This window comes from Phacochoerus africanus, chromosome 1 (genome assembly GCF_016906955.1).
Source record: "Phacochoerus africanus isolate WHEZ1 chromosome 1, ROS_Pafr_v1, whole genome shotgun sequence".
Classification (NCBI taxonomy): domain Eukaryota; kingdom Metazoa; phylum Chordata; class Mammalia; order Artiodactyla; family Suidae; genus Phacochoerus; species Phacochoerus africanus.
The window spans coordinates 231,243,944-231,264,244 of NC_062544.1; positions in this window are offsets into that span (position 1 = coordinate 231,243,944).

A 20,301-nucleotide genomic window follows, 5' to 3' on the forward strand; every position below is an offset into this window, starting at 1 on the left:
TGTGTGCTTATTATGCCTATTTGCTTATGTACTTCTCCAATTTTCTTTATAAAAGAATGACAGACCTGAATCCAGTTTACTGCAGAAAAAAAATGTATTTAAAATTTAAGAATTCAAACTGTAAAGGAAACTTAAGAATGAGATTTTGGATGCACATGCTCAGAGCAAAAATACTAGGTGGCTGGCTCTGGCTAATCCTGAGGGCAGAGAGAGCACTGATCTTATCCATCTTTAGCAATCTAGGGTCTAGAATAATGCTTGGTACATTGTCAGTCTTGATAAATATTCTCTCAATAATTGAATAAACAAAAGAATGTTTGATTTCTGCGTTCCTCCTGCTTTACTACAGAAAAAACTCCCTAGTAACCAAAATACAGTGCTTCTCTAGTCCTTGGACAGAGTTAAATAAACACTAACAGATTTTTCCACTTTGATAATGTCCCTCTAAAATATTTCTTTTGAATTACTGAATCAGAATTTATAGAACTGAAAGAGACCATGGAGACTCTCTAGTCTTATCTAAAAAAGCATTTTCAAAATGTGTTTCACAGAACACAGTTTGTTCTAGGTCTTGAGGAAATCTCTTAGAGAAAAAAATATTCCCTCAACAAATATATTTGGAAAAAATGTGTATATTTTCACCTCTATGGATGCGTTTTAGTATATTAAAGGCTTAGATAAATCCTACAAGAAAGGAAACCTAAATGACTTTTTTGGTGTTTTAGGTTTTTAAGTTTCAGAGCTTTTTCTAAATCTACTTGTCAGGTGCCATCCATTAGCAGACAGCAGGTTGTATGAAGCAGACATGGATATCTGCAGACCAAGAGTTCAAGGGAACAGAAGTCTCAGGTTCATGGAGGGACCAGAGGACAACATAGGATCAGAAGTGTCCATCCAAGAATTAGATAGAACCCAGGAATGGAGACTGATGAAGAGCTGACTCTCAGACTTTCAGGGAGGTTTGGAGCTCTGAGATATCAGTTTAAGACAAGAGATCCCAGCTGTGAATGAACAGGAGGGGTAACCCTTTGATCCTAAAACAAGATGACTGGCAAAAAGGGTAGAAGTCCCAAGCTCAGAAGGGAACTATATTGATTACCCAAGAGGGACCCAAACACAGGGGCAAAGCAGATCCCTGTTTTTATCCACTGGGGCATGTAGAAGACATGGGAAAGAGAATCTTAAGACTGGGAGTTTAGGTGCAGGCACCCCCTTGTTAGAATAAGACCAGTGCAGAGAGTGGGAAAAGAAGGTATGAGGATGCCCCATTCTGACTGATCCAGAAAGCACAATCCTAGAAAAAATAAGGGTGTTCAGTAGTTGCCTCTGGATTCAGAGAAGGTCAGACTCAGCAATGACTCAAGTAAAAATACAAGAACTCTGTCATTAACCCAAGAAGTGTACCTCTCAGAACAGCCCAACAGAGAGATAAACCAAACCCACCAATGGGACAGCTCCTGAAGATGCCTCAGGCTTACCTGTCTCAAGTCTATGGCCTCACACAAACAAGTCTGCAGAGATCAGGAGAAGACAAGACTGGAGCAGACAGGCAGGGACTGAAGAAAGGTCTACCTCCTTCTTCAGGTTGATAAGGCAGCCTGTGGTACATGTTTTGAGTATTACCTAATGGGTTAAAAGAGCTGATGTACATGATTGTACATAATGTGCATGATTGGCATCTCCAAAATATCAAATTTAGGCTGATAAATCCGAACTACTTCACGATTTCTAATTATTATCATGTTCTTGATAAGTGATCTGCATTATAATGTTCCCTATTCTGTAGATTTATATACTCAGGAGAGAGAACAAGATTGTCCAAGGTCACACGGAAAGTCCGTGTCTGTGCATTAGATAGCTCCACAGATGTTTGAAATCTGCCAGAGGGGGAAATGATAGCTTTCTGTTATATATAGATGGCTGAGCACATGAAGACATTATCAGAATATAAAAATACCTACAGATATATGTTTGCTAAGAAATATATTAGGGAGTGCATTCAGAGATTTGAATGATGGCTTCACGAGTCATGTTCAAATAATAAATAAACATGAGGCTTCTGTCGTACTTTTTAATGAGAAGGGTTATCAAAATGAAGTTTAGAAGATAGCTAGAGTAAGCAGAAATGTCCTGACAAGCTTGAAACAGAAATGCTGAAGGAAATCTAGAGGCAAGGTATATGGTTTTGATGGGCACCTGTCAAGAAATGAAGATTTTAAAGCCAGTAAAAATGAGGTTTTGTTGCCAAAGGAAAAAAAATATCATAATGACAGTTACTATTTAGAGCTTCCACATGCAGAAAAAAATGGGTCATATAAAAAGAGGCCCAGTTTCCAACTTCTTTTTATGGTTATTTATCAGTTTTATAATTTTTATCACTATAGTGTATTTACATCTGTATACACACACACACACACACACACACACACACACACACACACACTTTTTTTAAGTCCAAGGAGTTCCAAAGTGTTCAGAGCAGGGATTACCTGAGACTTTGACATCACATTTTATATATTTATCTATTTAAAATTATTTACAATAATTTGTACTACTTTTATAGTTGGAATAGAGCTTGTTTTATAGAAATAGAATTTATCTCTGTGTGATTTTTTTTTTCTTTATTCTGGTAAATCATTCTTTGGTAAGACTGAAGCCAGTACAAAGTAGGCAAACAACTTTATGAAAGACAAGAGGGGAGGGGGCCCTGTGCTTCCAATTATGCTGTTTTAAACTGTGAAAATAATCAAAATTAATTATGGTGTTATAGTCGCATCTGATTAGACTATATTGATAATTCATATTTTCATTGAGTTTACACTATAAGATCCTCCAAAAAACAAAGTTATTCAGATGGAAAAGAAAAAACAGGTTAAAAGCAGTAGAACACTGCAGAGATTTGGCATAAGATTCTCAGATCTTTTTATTTATTGCAGACTTACAGAACCAGAATTCTTGGAAAATCAAACACTAAAATAAAAGAGTGGATAACAAAAATTCAGAAACAAAAAAGAAATGGCCGATAGGACATACAGTCTATTTCCCTACATCTAATAAGCTTAAGTGTCCAAATTTTCCGGAAGAAACCCATTACACATGTCTATGTGATGTCCTAGAGGGAGTGTTATTAGCAAAGTTAAAGTGTTATGAGAAATTTTGTTCTTATTTGAAACATAACTAGCTCAAAAAAGTAAAACCAGTTTATTTATTGTAGGACCTCACATAGTTTCAGTGAGCTAATATGCAATTTCTCTCTCAAGATGAAGATTTATTATGCAGTATCACATAAGAAAATCATTCTCTTATTTTTTTTGAGGACTACTGTTCTGAGGTATGATAGAGAAATCTAGCAGATATAAACTTAACTATCAGAGTTAATATTATCAATAATGGAACAAACTAAAGTCATGTATCTCCTTGTGTAGTACACTGAGAAGTATTTTTCTAGTATTCTTGTGGTAAATTCAAAGCTTTACTCTGAATCATGAAGAAACTCAGACAACCCTAAACTGAGAGGAATACTACAAAAGAACAGGTCCGCATACCTCAAAAAATATCAAGGTCAAGAAAGACAAAGAAATGCTAATTAACTCTTTCAGATTACAGCAGACTAAAGAGACATGACAAATAAAGGCAACATATGATCCTACATTTGACCCTAGGTTTCCTGGGGAAATAAGTATAATGGACATTATTGAAATAATTGTTAAAAGTTTAATATAGACAGTCAATTAGATGACGGTATTGTATCAATGTTAAATGTACTAATTTTGACAATAATACAATGGAAAAGCCTTGATCTTAGGAAATACACGTTAGGTATTTAGAGATAAGCAGCATAATATTTGCAACTTATAGTGAAGTTACAATCCATGTGCAGAGGGAGAGAGAGATCAAGCAAACAATAAATGGAAAGCAAAAGCGGGAAAATGTTAACAATTACTGTGTTTGCATAAAGGGCATAGCTTTCTTTTTGCTATTAACTTATAGCTACTGTTTAACTAGAGCTCAGAAGAAAAATTCATAGCCTTAAGCCATTAGTAAACAAGAAGAAAAAGAAGTGAATTGAACACCCAACTCAATAAGTTAGCTATGTAACTATAAAATAAATCCAAGGAAAATTAATATAGGAATTAGTTATGATAAAAGCAATAATTAATGAATTAGAAAACAAAAAAGTCAATAAAAATAAATAGATGTAAGTACCATGAAAACTCAATATTGAAGTAGATAAATTATTGGATATTCAAATCTAGTTATAGTAAAGAAAGTACAAATATACAAAATAAGAAATAAGAATGGTAAAATAATTTATAGAGAAAACTGACAAGACTAAAAAGAGTACTTTAACTCCAGGAAAGTATATTTGAAAACCTAGTTGAAAGATGAAATTTTTAGAAAAACATTCCAAAACTGACCCCCAAAGAGACATTTAAATAGCAAATTCTCAAAATATTGAAAAAATAGTAAGGATCTGCCAGTTAAAAAATGCCAACTCTTTACTATTAGAAATATTTCTAGTGTTTTAACACTGAATATTATGGATGATGTCTTGAGATAGAGGCATAGGGATATATTTAGCTATATAGTTAATTAGAGAGATAAAACAGGTTTATAAAAAAAGATAAGGTATATTATCAAGCTAAGGAAAGAGCCACTGAGTCTTCTGATTGTATTTTTATAAAAATCATACGTGCATATTTTTAAAAAATCAAATGGAGAGAGATCTTTTGGTGACAATGACATGAAGAGATTGTAGAGACACACTTTGTAAAGAAATAAGTATTAAGTAAGCATAAATGGGGGAAAATGCCTAAAAACGCTATATGAAAATTAAGAAATGCTTATTCTCTTGGGGGTAGTGATACTTGGATGAAGGCAGTCAAAAGATAGAAAACATAAATACTAGTGATGTATTACATGATAAATATAAATAAGACTTTTCTGTTATATGAAAATGAAGAGTTCTCATCACAAGAAAAAATTTTCTTGTATTTCTTTAATTTTATATCTGTATGAAATGAGGTTCACTAAACTTGTGGTAATCACTTCACGACATATCTAAGTCAAATCAATGTGCTTTACATTTTGAACTTATACAGTGTTGTATGTCAATTATATCTCAATTAAACTTGAAGAAAAATGCTCGTTCTTGAAAAACTGCTACAGCTTTGGGTAAAAATGGTGGCCGTCCATAGTCTTCCGGCCTCAGCTGCTTTCATTCTCCCTTTCCTCCTTCACCCTTTACTGCTTCGTAGCTTAACACCTTGAAATAGACAGTAAAACCCAATAGCTTTAAAGCCAGAGGTGGCAGACTTGATAGGGGTAGGGGGAAGAAGGCCTTGCAAGGACAGCAAGGGAGAAGGATGGGTGTAAAAACCCCTTACCTTGCTGGCTACAAGTGGCAGCCTCATTTCAAAATGAATGGGGAAAAACCATAACTTTGCTAGTCTAAGGTTGCAGGTCTGATTTAGGACAAATGATCTGCCAGACACAGATATAATGGTGAGAGTCATAACAGTAGAAATAAGCTCTGCACTCATCTCTGCCTGACAGCTAAACTGTGAGTGGTGTCAGAAAGATTCAAGCACAGCCAAGGCAAAATAAAAACCAAGGTAGACTTGAGAACTGGTAGCAATACACCTAACTTGATTAGCAATATATGGGGAAGACTTAGGGAATTACAGTATCTGCCCAAATCATTGGCTGACCGCTAAACTATGCAGACAGAGGGGACCCCCAAAAAAGTAAATACTAAAAAAAAAAAAAAAAATCAGACACATTATCAGTTTCAGAAGAGATTCTGTGGTTTAAGTCCAGCTAAGTTACTAAACAAAGAAATAAACAACAGAAACCCACAATACAATGGACCTTAGGAAAATAAAACAGAACACATAGGTGCTACAATGTTGTCTAGAATTCACACAATCATTATAAGACATGCTAAGAAACAGAAGAGCATGACCCATATTCGGGGGGGTGGAGGTGGGGTGGGAAATCAGTTAACAGAAATTGGCTCTTGAGAATCCCAGTGAAATAACTAAATGGAAATTCTAGACTTGAAAAGTACAATAACTGAAATTAAAAATTCACTGGCTGGACTCGATAGCAGATTTGAAATAGCAAAAGTCAGTAAATTAGAAGATGGCTCAATAGAAAGTATCTAATCCAAAGAACACAATTAAAAGCCATTGGAAAAAAAGGAATAGTCTCAAAGATATGTAGAACAATTTCAAGAATATATTTATTGGGAGTCATGAAAGGACAGAAGATAGGGAGGCAGAAGATTATTTGAAAATATAATGCTATAAACTCCCACTTTAATGAAAAACATTTATTTCCAGACTGAATGAACACCAAGAAGCTCAATGAACACTAGCTAGAGCCACAAATAAAACAAAACTAGACAAATCATATTCAAATTCCTGAAAGCCAAAGAAAAATATTAAATGCAGTGAGAGGAAAAAAACCCTCATTGTACAAAGGGGACAACAATATGATTAATAGTTAACTTCTCATAAGAAACAATAAAGGCCACAAGAAAGAGAAATGACATATTCAGTCCTGAAAGAAAAAAAAATGCAACCAAGGATTTTATAGTCTAGCAAAATTAGCCTTTAAAAAAGCAAAATAGATATTGCTAGATAAACAGAAATTGATAGAATTCACTGCTAGAAAACCTGATAAATAAACAAGGGATGTCCTTCAGGCTGAAGGAAATGGCATCAGATAGTAACTTAGAGCCACAGGAAAAACTAGAGGTCACCAAAAACATGGGAGTAAATAAAAACAATATGCATAGGTTTATAATCATTTTCTTTTCTGTCCTTAACTTCTTTAAAATTTGAAGATTGTTTAAAGTCATAATTCTAACAGTGTTATTAGATTATTAGGTTTACAATATATATGAAGGTTACTACACATATATATGTTATATATATATGAGTATATTATATATTATATATGATTATAATAATAACACAAAAGAATAAGGAGAAATTACAGAGATTTACCTGTATGCTACTGAAATTGTGTCAGGGCTAACTTTAAATGAATTGTGAAAGTTAAAGATGAATATTTTAATACCTAGAGCAAATAATAGCAACAAAAAATCTCAAAGAATACAGCTAAAATAATCAACAGGGCAATTGCAATGGTATCAAAAAGTTAATAACACAAAAGATAGTAAATGGAGCAATAGAGGAACAAAAAAGAAATGAGATAATGTAGAAAACAAATAGCAAAATAAATAGCATATATAAATCCAAATATATAAATAATCATATTAAATGTGAATGAGCTAAACACTATACTCAAAGGCAGAGATAAAAAGACAAAAAAACCCAAGATGTTTCTGTCTACAAAAGAAATAGAGAAAATTCAAAGATACAAATAGGTGAGGATGAAAGATGGCAAAAAATGCATGTATATGGTAACAACAACAGATTTAGAGTGGCTACATTAACATGAGGTGAAATAGATGTCAAGACAAAGAATATTACTAGAGATGATTTTGTTGGTAACTTTTCATAATGATAAAAGGGCAATACATCAGAAGAATATAATAATTATAAATGTATATGCTCACAATAACAGAGTCACAAAACAAATGAAGAAAAAAAGACATAATTTAAGGAGAAATAGAAAATACAATAGCCAGAGCAGGGAACTTAGTTACTTCTGTCTCAATAATTAACAGAAGTAGAGAGAAAAGGAGTAAGAACACAGAAAACTTGAACATTATAAAAAGGATCTAATTGACATTTAAGGAGTAGTCTCCACATGGCAACGGCAAAATATTCATTATTTATAAACTCACCTAGAACAATCTTCAGAATAGACTGTATGATAGTTCATAAAGCAAGTCTCAAAAATTAAAAGGACTGAAATAATACAAATTTTTATCATAAAATTAAATTAGAAATCAATGACAGAAAGATATTTGGGTGTGTGTGTATATATATATATGAGTGTACAGCAGAAATCATTGTAAATCAACCATAACAGAAAAAATAAAGATCTTAAAAAAAAAGATATTTGGGAAATTCCCCAAATGTTTGGAGAATAAACAATAGATCTCTAAATAACTGATGATAAAAGAAAAACTCATAAAGGAAATTGCTAAATATTTTAAACTAAATGAAAATAAAGACAATATCAAAATGCATGGGCTGTAGCAAAAACAAAACTTAGAAGGAAATATGATCATAAACTGCTTACATAATTTGGAGTTCCCATTGTGGCTCAGCAGGTTAAGGACCTGGCATTGTCTCTCTGAGGATGCAGGTTTGATCTCTGGCCTCATTCAGCAGGTTAAGGATCTGGCATTTGCAGCAAGCATAAGCTGAAATCACAGATGTGGCTCAGATCCAGTGTTGCCATTGCTGTGGCTGTGGCACAGCCCTCAGCTATAGTTCCAATTACATCCCTAGCCCGGGAACTTCCACATGCCACAGGTGAGGTGTAAAAAAATAAATAAATAAATAAATAAATAAATAATAAAATGCTTACGTAATTAAAGAAATCTCTAAATCAATCTTATCTGCTACTTTGACAAGCAAAAAGAAATCAAACAAATTAGAAAGGAGAATAATAAAGATCAGAGGAGAAATCAATGGACTGGAAACAGAAAAATAATAAAAATATCAATGGAAACAACAGCTTGTTCTCTGTAAATAAGAAAATAAAGTTGATAAACATAAGTATAGATCTTATAGGAACTAAAAGAACTGTAAGGAAACATGAACAACTTTATGTCTATAAACTTAACACTTAGATGAGATGGATAAATTCCTAGAAAGACACAAAGTACCATAAACTTACTTGAGAACTAATAGAAAATCTGGATAGACCTATGCAAAAATAAGTAAATAAAATTAGTAGTTAAAAATAAGGGTGGAGGAAAAATGCAAGGAAGGAGAGTTTATAAAATTCTATATTATTTGAATCTTTTACAATGAGAATGGAGTTCTGAATTATGTGTGATAATAGAAATGTGTTTCTGCCAGTCGTAGATATTTAGAGTTCAGCTTAACAATCAAACTCATAGGACACATTAGACTTCACCCAGTACTGGTGGTTATTTAGTTTTAAGAAAGCAAACAGGAAATAACCCAGCACACGCAACAACAAAGCTGTGGTCTTGGATGTCTTAGGCATAGCTTGCAATGTGCCTACCATGCTGTTTATAGAACACGCATTGTCATAGAAATGAAACTGAAAATATGCAGACTCTCATGGCTCAGGGAATCATCAGCTCTTGGGGCCTTTAAGCTTTCAGTCCTTGTCACATTGTTCTCTCAGGTGTATGCAACTAGCCTCAAGTCTCTGCAGCTGCATCTTGTAAATATCAGTGTTTGTTACTCAGTCTCAATGATGAGGTATGGTTTGGTCCTGCAGTCCTCTGCCAGATTCTCTTTCACTATAGATCTGCTCCAGTTGTGTTCCTAAAAATCCTTTCAGTTAATATTGCAAGGAGGACTAAACATGTATCAAATCCTCAGACTTCCCTAAGACAAAAAAAAAAAAAGTCCAAGAAACAGCTGTTAACTCCTTTTAAAAGTCTAGACACATATCACTCAAAGATCAGTAAAAGGTATGTGTTAAGATTATAGGTAATTTTTTCTTATTTAAACTTTCACCTGTTTTTATAATGTTACAACGAACACTACTTAATTCATTCAGGAAAATAAAGCTAGTTTCAAAAAAATTATAAACAAAATCAAGTGTTCCCTCAACTGAGGAAGTGAATAGTTGATACAGGTGGCCAATATTTTCATACTTGCCAATGTTGTAGTGACAAAGCATTTCAGTGCCATGTGGTAGTCTTAAAAATTACATTTTAACTTTAATAACTCTAATTTTTTCTTTTTTTCCCAGTTCTATTGAGAGGGAATGAACATATATAGCACCATATAAGTTTAAGGTATACATAATAATAATTTGGTTTACATACATCATGAAGTGATTATCACAATAAGTTTAGTGAACATCCATCATCTTATACAGGTACAAAATTAAACAGAAAAAAATTTTTATTCTAATTTTTAAAAAATTACTGCAAGCTTCCAAGCAAATGTACTAAAATAGAGACAGGAATATGTTTTAAGTATACTAATTTCTATTTTTGTAACAGGTTGGGTTCTTGGGGAGGAAACTGAGATAGACATTAACTTGCAGGAGCTTTACCAGGAGGGCTGTTGGGATCAGGTGAATTTGCAGAAGACAAGAGTAGACAGGATAGGGCAGAGAGAAAAGTCAAACTGCAATGCAGCCTCAACAGAATCTTCATCAGCCACCAGCTCGAAGATAGGATGAACTTTCAGAGCTGTTCTGAGTGTGGGGAGGGAGGGAGGGGTAGATGAAGGGAACAAGGAAGGGTGGGGCCACTGCCAGCCTGTGTTGATGAAGGCAGCCTTGAAGAGGGCACATCCTTGATAGGTAACTCTCTTCAGGGGCAGAGATAACTGGAGGGAGCTGATAGCTTGAGGCTTGTTTTCCTTCCAGCAATCCTCTCAGCAGCTAGGCAATCTTTATTCCTGAAGGGGGATCTGGGCAGTATACTATAATGTTCATCACAACTTGCAAATCACAAATGAGTTATTCCAAGTCTTTTTCTGGTAACACAATCTGTGGAGCAGACACTATTAGTTCCTGGTCAAGATCCAGTGTCTCCTTGGATCTAATTTGTTAGAAGCATAAAGTGCCCAGGCTAGGCGAGATAACGTGAGTATCTAAACCAATTATGAGAATCCTGTTCTCTGCTTCCTATAGCCTCAACCCTCTGCAACATTTAGATATGGTCAAGGAGCCTGATGTTAATAAGACAATGGGACTCAAGGAAATGTCTTCTATAGGAATTCTGAAAAATAGTTTGTTAAAAAGGAACAGACGAAGCTGATATCCTCTTGCCTCTTCCTAATTCCCTCTTCCTTTTCTTGTACACAGCTGTGGTTCTTGTAGTTGCAGAAGTTATTTTGCAACTGAGAGGAAGAGAAAGGTCAAGCGAATTTTTGAGAGCATTTTCTGACATTTGTGAACTACTGAATAAAGCCACAAATCTACATCTGGGTTTCTTGCTCTTTAAGGAATGTAACCATTAATTATTTAAGTAGCTAACATTGGATATTCTGTCACTGACAGCATAGCATAATCCGAACCGACCCAAGTTGTAAGATAGGATGATGACTCTATTGAAAATATAGGGTCAATATATGTAACATGTGTATGTGCATGTGTTCATCAAATGGTGGTATGTTTTCAATAAATTTGAAAACACCAAATACTGTACCTTCCTTCTGAGATTGAAAGACATTAATTATTTATATTAACATTAAGATGTTCTGCCATATTGAAGCCTACTTCAACAAAGTTTATGCTTCCTAAACATACCTGACCAAAAAATACCTTTTAAAACTTCACCTACTGATATGGACTGGATCCTAGCATGTGTTCTAACTGATGGTTTCTTATCTTGATCCCTAATTCTGACTGTTTTTTACAGGAGTATTCCTAGGAGCATCCAACTTAAGTTGAATTAAGCAAAAGCAGTAAAATAGGGTTGCATTTTTTCTTATGCTTATGACTTGATTACTTGAGCAAGCAAACTAGCTCTGAAAAATTGACATGCTGAACTGTGTTTTAGATGTTGACAAAGCCCAAGAGAGAAACAGGTGTAGCAGATATTTGCAGGTCACAACAAACCTGCAAACTTTGTTTACTGGTCGCAATTAGCAACCTGTGTCTCTCTCCACTAGTTATTTTTATCTGCCTGCAATCAGACCCCTTTCACTGCTGAGCAGACTTGCTCATTGACAGTACACAAACAGAGACATGAAGTGGAGGCATGTGGCTTCCTATGCTGGAGAAGGAGGTCGCCCTCTATTTTGAGACAGGAAGTAATGATTGTGGCCAATTTAGCAAAAGTCTTGAGTTGAGTTTGCTCATGTAAGTTCACAGCCCAGCATCTATATATATCATGATCTACAGAGAGATTTTTGGTACACTCCCTCTAAAGTCATTAGAGTGAATGACTAGATACATGCCTTGCTTCTTTTATTGTCCTGCTTTAGAAATGGTCCATTTATTTATCCAGGCATTCTTCTTCTGAAGGGTGACTCAGAGTGCCTCATAGACATGTCAAACTAAAACTTTCTGAAACTGAACTTTTGATTCCTTCTCCGTCTTCCATGTTTTGATAACAACACTGTCATCACAGAGAAATCTGATTCAATCTGGAAACCTAGAACTCATCTTACCTGCCTTGACATGTCTCTTACCCTCGCATTGAATCCATTTCCTTGTCCTGATTTGAGAGGACTATTAATTCATGCACACCATCTCTCTGCTGCCCCCAGTAGGCCACACATCGTGATCTCTTGCCCAAACAACAGCAAAGTGCCTCATTACTTGTACACTGATGGCTTTTATGATCTATTCCCTATGCACAGTCTAGAATAATATTTTTAAAAATAAATTAGACAAAGTGACTCTCTTGCTTAGTGGGAAATTTCAATGGCTTCATTTCACACTAAGAATATAATTCCAAAGTATTACTACTATTTCCTCAGCCCTACATGGTCTGTACCCTACACATTTTTCCAGTTTCAACATGAAACATTTCCTTTTGCTCTATAGTCTAGAGCACAGCAAACTATAGCCATCGGCCAAACCCACCCCACCACCTGTTTTTGTAAATAAAGTTTTATTGGAAGACAGCCACATTCATTCATATGTAGCTATGGCTGCTTTGTGCTGTCAAGCCAAGTTGAACTTTAACAAGGAACATGTGTCCTGAAAAATCAAAAATATTTACTGTCACACCCTTTAGAGAAAGTGTGCCGGCTCTTCTACTAGAGCCTCATTTGTCTCTTTTCCCCCCTTGATCAAGATAAACTTTCTATTACCTCCAGCCTTTGCACTCATCCTCCCCTCTGCTTGGGGAGGATAAGATGTTTCTTTACAAAGTTTCTTCCATCTTCTCCTCATTGACTCACCTCAAACTTAAATATGCAGAAAAGCCATCCTTTATAACTCTAAAATAGGGCACCCATCTCCTTAGATACATTCTACTCTATCATATCCTGTTTCCTGTATTACACATTAAAAGAGAAATTGTTCTGCTTATGCATTTATTTATGGTCTACTTTCCTCCACAAGCCTCTAAGCTTCAGGAAGTCAGGTCCTGTGTCTATCTTCCTCAGCACTGCTTTCCCACTACCTAGAAAGTGACTGAATAGTAAGTGCTTAGCAAGCAATTGTTGATTTTTAAAAGAAGCTATGATAGCCAACTTTCTTCAACGGCATTCAGTCATTTAATTCCACATCTAACATAAATTTCCTACAGGGAAATACAGTACTTTTCCTCTCCCTTCAAAACAGCTTAGAATGCATAACATTGCAGCTCCAGGAAATACTCTAGTTGCTCTCTGTCTGTATTTATGCATTTATTCATTCAGCAAATGTAGATTGATACCATCTGTAGGAAGAGTGGGGCAAGACATGATTCGATAGACTTGTCCATTGGGCAGAAGCATGACTATCGTCATCTTAATATGACTAAGAGAATCTGAAAGTCAAAAGGATACCTTCTGAGACTTACCCAATGCACCTAGAACTGCTGCCTCAAAGACTCAGCAAGAATTTTGTTGTTAACCCAGGACAAGAACAGTCAGTCAGTGTTGATCTTTTTAAAAGCCCTAGTGGAAACTGCTCTGCAGAACTCAGTGCCTGACGCATTCTATAACTAGAGATAAAGTAAGTTGTATTACTTCTAGGGGTTTTGAGTTGGGTGAGCTACAGGGAGAGAGGAGCAGGTTGGCATGGAAGACTTTTTAGGAGTTCAGTTATATTGGGCTTAGATCTGATTCTGCAGTGGAAGACTTTGGACAGTGCCATCACTGGGTATTTGCGGAGTTAGACAACATGTCACCTGATGGTTGAACATAGGGTGGAGAAAAGAGCAACAATATAATTTTCCTACTTTACCTATATGATAGTTGCTCCATTTACCACTGCAAATCATTTTGTTGCTTCTCCTTGGCCATGGCCACATCTTCTAGGGTCTTACCTTATTTATCTTTGCAGCTCTTAAAGGGCCCAACTCAAAGACTTTCACAGAGAATTCTCCTAAGTATTTGCTAAATTGAATAGCAAATACTTGAGAGAAGGGATTTTCCCTATGTTTTCATCTGCAATGAATGCCCCCCTCCCCACCAAAAGAACCTGCTTGGTTTTTCACTCCAGTAAGGTCGGTGTTCCATGCTACTAAAACCACAGCTGGCTAATATAATCAGTTTCTGAAACTTTCTGTGAAATGTACATAGAAATAAATTTGCAATGGCAGTATTAAAAGACAATAAGCGTTTCTGTATTATAAGGTAAAGTTGCCTGGCAATTGCCATCTTATTTGGAAATGGCACATGATGGGTTTCAGAATGATTAGCAAGCAGTGATCTCATTATCCTGCTCTTGAAGTCAGTTTTACTATGAGATGCAAGCTGGATTTCCTGTGGGAAACCACTGCTCTGCCCCTAGCCCTCCTCTTCCCACCACTAAATCTTAACTGGCATCATTTTATCATTTTCAAGGAATCTCTGCATAGTTATTAAATAATAATATAGTCAAATGATTGCTTTTAAACATCTACATTTCTAGACAAAAAGGGAGAAGAAGAAAGGAGCATATAAGCATTACGTATACAGTTGCTATTTGCTTAACCTTATTGAAGTACTTTTTATACATTGGTACAGACTCTTTCAATTTTAACCTGTTTTCACTATGTAGAGAATTAAGTTTTAAAAAGGCTCTTTTGCTTATTTTTGTTTTCACACTTGAGATCCTCCCCTTGCTGAATTATTCCAGTAAATATTCATTTATATTGTTATTATTGCTACTATCCTTCTTATATCAGTGAAACTTTGTGTTAGAAACATAAAACCAAATTTCTAGCAATTGATTATACAGAAAGTTCAATATTGCCTTGTTATTAATAAAATTAAAACGGTTTGGGTGGAAGAGATCATAATAGCATAAAGGTATCACTTTGCTTGGAAATCCAGGTTGTCATTTGATACCAAAAATCTGACAAGTTGAATCCCTTAAAACCATCCAGACAAAATGAAAGTCTAATAAGTTGTTTTGAGAATTGTGGCCAAGGATAAATATTGGAATTTCACAGCTCTTTCAGGAACATCCATGTATTTAAACAACACCAAATTAATTAGGACTAAAGGAAAAAATGCAAAAATAGCTTTAGTCAGGTAAGGAAATGCAGATAATTTTTTTTTCATTAAAAAAAAAAAAAAAAAACCCAGTACTGTTAGCTCAATGTCAACTGAACTGTGGTTGTGGTTGAGAATAAATCAACACTGTTTCCCCTTACAGGTGAAACACACAAACTCACTGTTCAGCAAAAGCCAAGGGGGCAAAAGTTCAATTTATTTACTGAGTCTACCGGTATTAAAAAAAATCTGGATTTGTAGGAAAGGTAAATGTTATAGAAGCTGTATTTAAAGGACTTCAAGCTGTATTAAGCACACTGCTTAGGGCAGAGACTATTTCTCATGCATTTCTGTGATTCTCCATGATGCCTAAAACAGTTCCACATACATTGGAGGTTCTCAGTGTTAACATTTACTAACAGAATGGAATTGGTGGTGCATTAAACTGGTGAACCTGGACAGTCCTAAATTATACAGTGACCTACCCACAGTGTACTTCAATATTGTGAAAAATTGCAGTTTGTCATGCATTTTAAATTTTTTTATCTCTCCTGAAATTTAAATGCATATAAATGGATAAATTAATACCAGTTCTTAGTGAACAATAAGCAGATTTTATAGAAGACTAGTTTTTGAATTTTTATTCTATCAGCCTGATATATAGTTACCATTTATCATTTAGCATAAGCTAAAAAGATACTGTAATCTTTACGATGCACATTTCAGAGCAGCTTTTCTTTCAAATTCAAATTTAATTCAAATATTTAATATTTGGTTAGATATTTTATATTTAACTGTTTTGTTTCTCACTCAGATAATTCATTATGCACTTTTTAAATAAGCTTTTAATTTTAGAATACTTTTAGATTTACAGATTTACAATAAGGATAGCACTGGTACACTTATCACAATTAATGGCGGTATGTCTTTCTCTATCCCTTTACTTTTAACCTATCAGTGTCTCAGTGGCTTTATATTTAAAATGACTTATTTGTAAACTAGAAATAGTTGGGTATTTTTAATCCACCCTGACAATCTCTATCTTTTAATTAATGCATTGAAACCATTCACATTTGGAATGATCATTGATATATTTGGATTAATATAAACCAGTTTTGGAACTGTTTTCTATTCCTTGCTGGAGGCTTCTATTTCTGTCTTCTCTACTTCAAATTGAGCATTTTATAAGATTCCAGTTTCTCTCCTCTGTTAACATATCAAGTATACTTTATAAAAACAATATTTTGTTTGTACTAGAGTTTGAAATATATATTCTTAACTAAGTCTACCCTCAATAAAACTACTCTACTTCCTGTGCAGAGCAGGAAACTTCTAACAGAATATTCTAAGTGCTTCCTCATCCTTTGTGACATCGCTGTCATTCATTCATTTATGCGTAATGTTACAACTACTTAATACAATGTTACTACTCTAGTTCTAAATAGTTATTTTTTAAGATCAGTTAAGTTTTTAAAAATTTTATTTTACCTACTTTTATTCCTTTTCTAAAATATTTCCTTTTTTTGTATTGATCCAAGTTTCTGACCTGTATCATTTTCCTTCTACCCGAAAAATGTCTTTTAACATTTCTTGCACAGTAGGTCTGCTGGCGATGAATTCACCCCATATGTATTTGTCTGAGAAGGTGTTTGTTTCTCCTTCACCTTTGAAGGATAATTTCACTACATATAGAATTCTAGGTTGATTCTAGATGATTTTTTCCTTTCAACACTTTAAATATTTTATCACACTTTCTTCTGTCTTGCTTCTTTTCCAACAAGTCTGCTGTAATCCTCATCCTTGTTCTTCTATAGGTAAGATTTTTTTAATGCCCCCCATCCCGGCTTCTTTCAAAGTTTTCCTTTTGTCTTTGGTTCTCTGTAGTTTGACAGACAATGAAATCTCTATGTGTAGTTTTTGATCTGTATTATGCTCTATATTCTCTGGACTTCCTGGATTTGTGACTTGGTATCTGTCATACTTTTGGAAAGTTCTCAGTGATGTTAATTTAAATATTTCTATTGTTCCTATCTCTCTTCTCCTTCAGCTATTTCAATTACATACATGTTATGTACATGTTACACTGTATGAGTTCTTCAACATTCTGTTCCATTTTCTTTATGTATTCTCTTTACATTTCAGTTTGGAGATTTTCTGTTGTCCCATCTTTAGGCACACTGATTCATTCTTTGGCCATGTTAAGTATTTTTAGCATTTCTTATTGATTCTTAGAATTTCTATCTCTCTAATTATATTGTCCATCTGTTCTTACATGTTGTCTAGTTTTTCCATTAGAGACCTTAACATGTTCATCATTGTTATTTTATAGTTTTCTGTCTGATAATTCAAATGTCTGTGTTATATCTGAGTCGGGTCTAATAATTTATCTCTTCAGACTGTTTTTCCTTGCCTTTTGTCATGCCTTGTTGAAAGCCAGATGTGTTGTATTTGCAGACAGGAACACAGCTAAATAGGCCTCCAGTATGAGGATTTATGTTAATATGGCTAGGAGCTGGGATTTTATTTATATTTGCTGTAGCTATAGGGACAGAGTCTTCAAATTTCTCTTATGTCCTCATTTTTTTGCCTCCCATCTTGACTCTTGAGTTTCTATAAGTATTCCTCTTCAGAAAGAATCAAAATCACATAGATCTTTTAGGTTTTTCAACTATGATACATTGTGATTATACCAGAATCTTGTTGATGGGATGGAAAATTATGTGTGAATGTTTGGGGTAGGGGATTGAGGCAATTTATAATCTTCACATTAAATACCATTTTACAAAATACAAAATACACCTATTATGGGCCTATGTCTTTGGTCTATGACTTTCACAAGCATTTCTTTTTCCATAGCTCTCCCCCACCTGCCTTAGGTGAGGCAGGATGGCTAGATGGGGCTGGAGTGAGAGGAATGCCTTTCGGCCACAGCTCTGGATTATGATAAAGTCTTTCCCCATAACAAATAGGTCTTTGTTATGAGGGAGGCTCCAGGCAGATGCATTTCACAATAATTTTTTCTTTTTCTCTCCCCTAGATAGAGCATGAGTGTCTTTCTCATATCTTCAACATAAGAACTTTTGAGTTTCCTGGATGTAAAGCTGATAAAAGTGTGGGGTAACACCCAAAACTTAGACTCCCGTCAGGAATTTTATACTAGTTCATCAGCACTTCATTGAAGTTACCATCTAATTTATGTCTATCAGTTTAAGCCTTCAGGGGCCTCTGCTCTAGGTAAGCAAACACTGTGATGTTGGATTCACCTGTCTCACCAGATTTCAGAACAGTGTTTTGCCCACAAACTCAGTTCTCTGAAGGGGACAAGAAAAAGTGTTGATTTTTAGTTTGTACAATTTGTTTTTCATTTAAGTTCTTTAAATATTGGGGCTGAAACCTGCATTTAACTTTCACTGGCTGTCTTTTGCAGATGAAAGTTTCACACTTGAATCTTAAAAATGTTTGTGCTTTTCTTCTTGACAATGCATCAACTGCCATTGATTTAGATTTTTATCACCAGCAATAAAAAGGCCACAGACCATTTTATATCTCATGCTGCGTGTTTTGCATCTATGGTGCTTCTTTTATTTTGCTGAAAATGACTGGCTCTATATCCTTCAGCCACAAATCTTAAATGTACAAATGAACATAAATTACATCAAATAGCCCATTTCAACATTATGTATAGATGTTCTCCTTATGTTACATTTTTACCTTTTTATTAAGAAATTTATATTCAAAAGAATGTGCAAAACACACAAGCACAATTTGCAGAATGATTATAAAATCATATGCCCACATTGAGAAAAATAATATTACTAGTTAGAAGCTTCTAAAACAATGCAAAATAGTTGTGGAAATAGTGGGCATTCTTGCTTCTTAATTTATTGGGAAAGCTTCTAGAGTTTCTCCATTATTTAAAGTATCAAACTATATGCATTTTATCATGTTAAGGATGCATCTTAATTACTATTTTATTCAATTTCTCAGGAATGAACGTCTGTTTATTTTCAAAGATATTTCAATACATATGGGGATATTCAAATTATTTTTTCCTTAGATCTATTAATATGTGAATTAAATTAACAAATTCCATAATAATAAATAATCCTCATATTCTGGGGATAAATCATACTTGGTTGCAATGTATTTTTTTAATGTGCTGTAAATTCAATTTGCTAATATTTCCTCAATTTTTATATCAATATTCAAGATTTATTTTTGTGTATGCTGACTTTATCAGGTTTGCACTATATTTTTATCAAGTATATACTCTGGGTGTCAGAATTATACTTGCTTCATAAAAGGAATTTGGAAGTTTTTCTTTCTTCTTCTTTTTTTTTTCCCTATACCTGGAGACAATTTCAAAGCACTGAAATATCTGGTCTTTGAAAGTTTTGAAACTCCCTCCTATAATACTGTCTGGTCCTGGTGTATTTGTGAAGAATCCTTTGATAAATTTCTCTATTTCTTCTATGAAAACTCCCCTATTTAAACTTTCGTTCTTCAGCAGTTTCAATTCTGGGAAATTGTATTATCCTGGAAATGTATCCATCTCATCTAGATTTTCAAATTTATTTACATAGAATTCTGCAAAGCAGTGTTGTTTACTTTTTAAAATCTACTCTGTTTTCAATGATAAATCTCCCTTGTTATTTCCTTATGTATTTGTACCTTCTCCTTTCTTTCCCCTTAATTAACTGAGCTGGTCTATTTCATTAGCTTTAAAAAGAGTCAATATTTTTAAATAACCAGTAAGTTTCAATCTATAAAGATTCTACTTTAATAACTTATGCTTTATTTATATATTATTTATTATACTCTGGATTGAATTTTGTTGCTTTTCTAGTCTTTTGAGTTTCTTTTCTTTGTATATACAAATATATTTTTTATTCTATATATTTTTTATATTTATAAGTTTGTCTAGAAATTCCCCTCTGATTGCTGCTTTAATTGTTTCCTACAGATTCTGACATGTAGTGCTTTCATTTTCAGTTTGAGAGATTCTACAATATTGGTTTGCATTTTCTCTTTCCCCTTAAAGTAGAGAGTTTCAAAATTTCTAAGTGGAAAAGACTGTTCA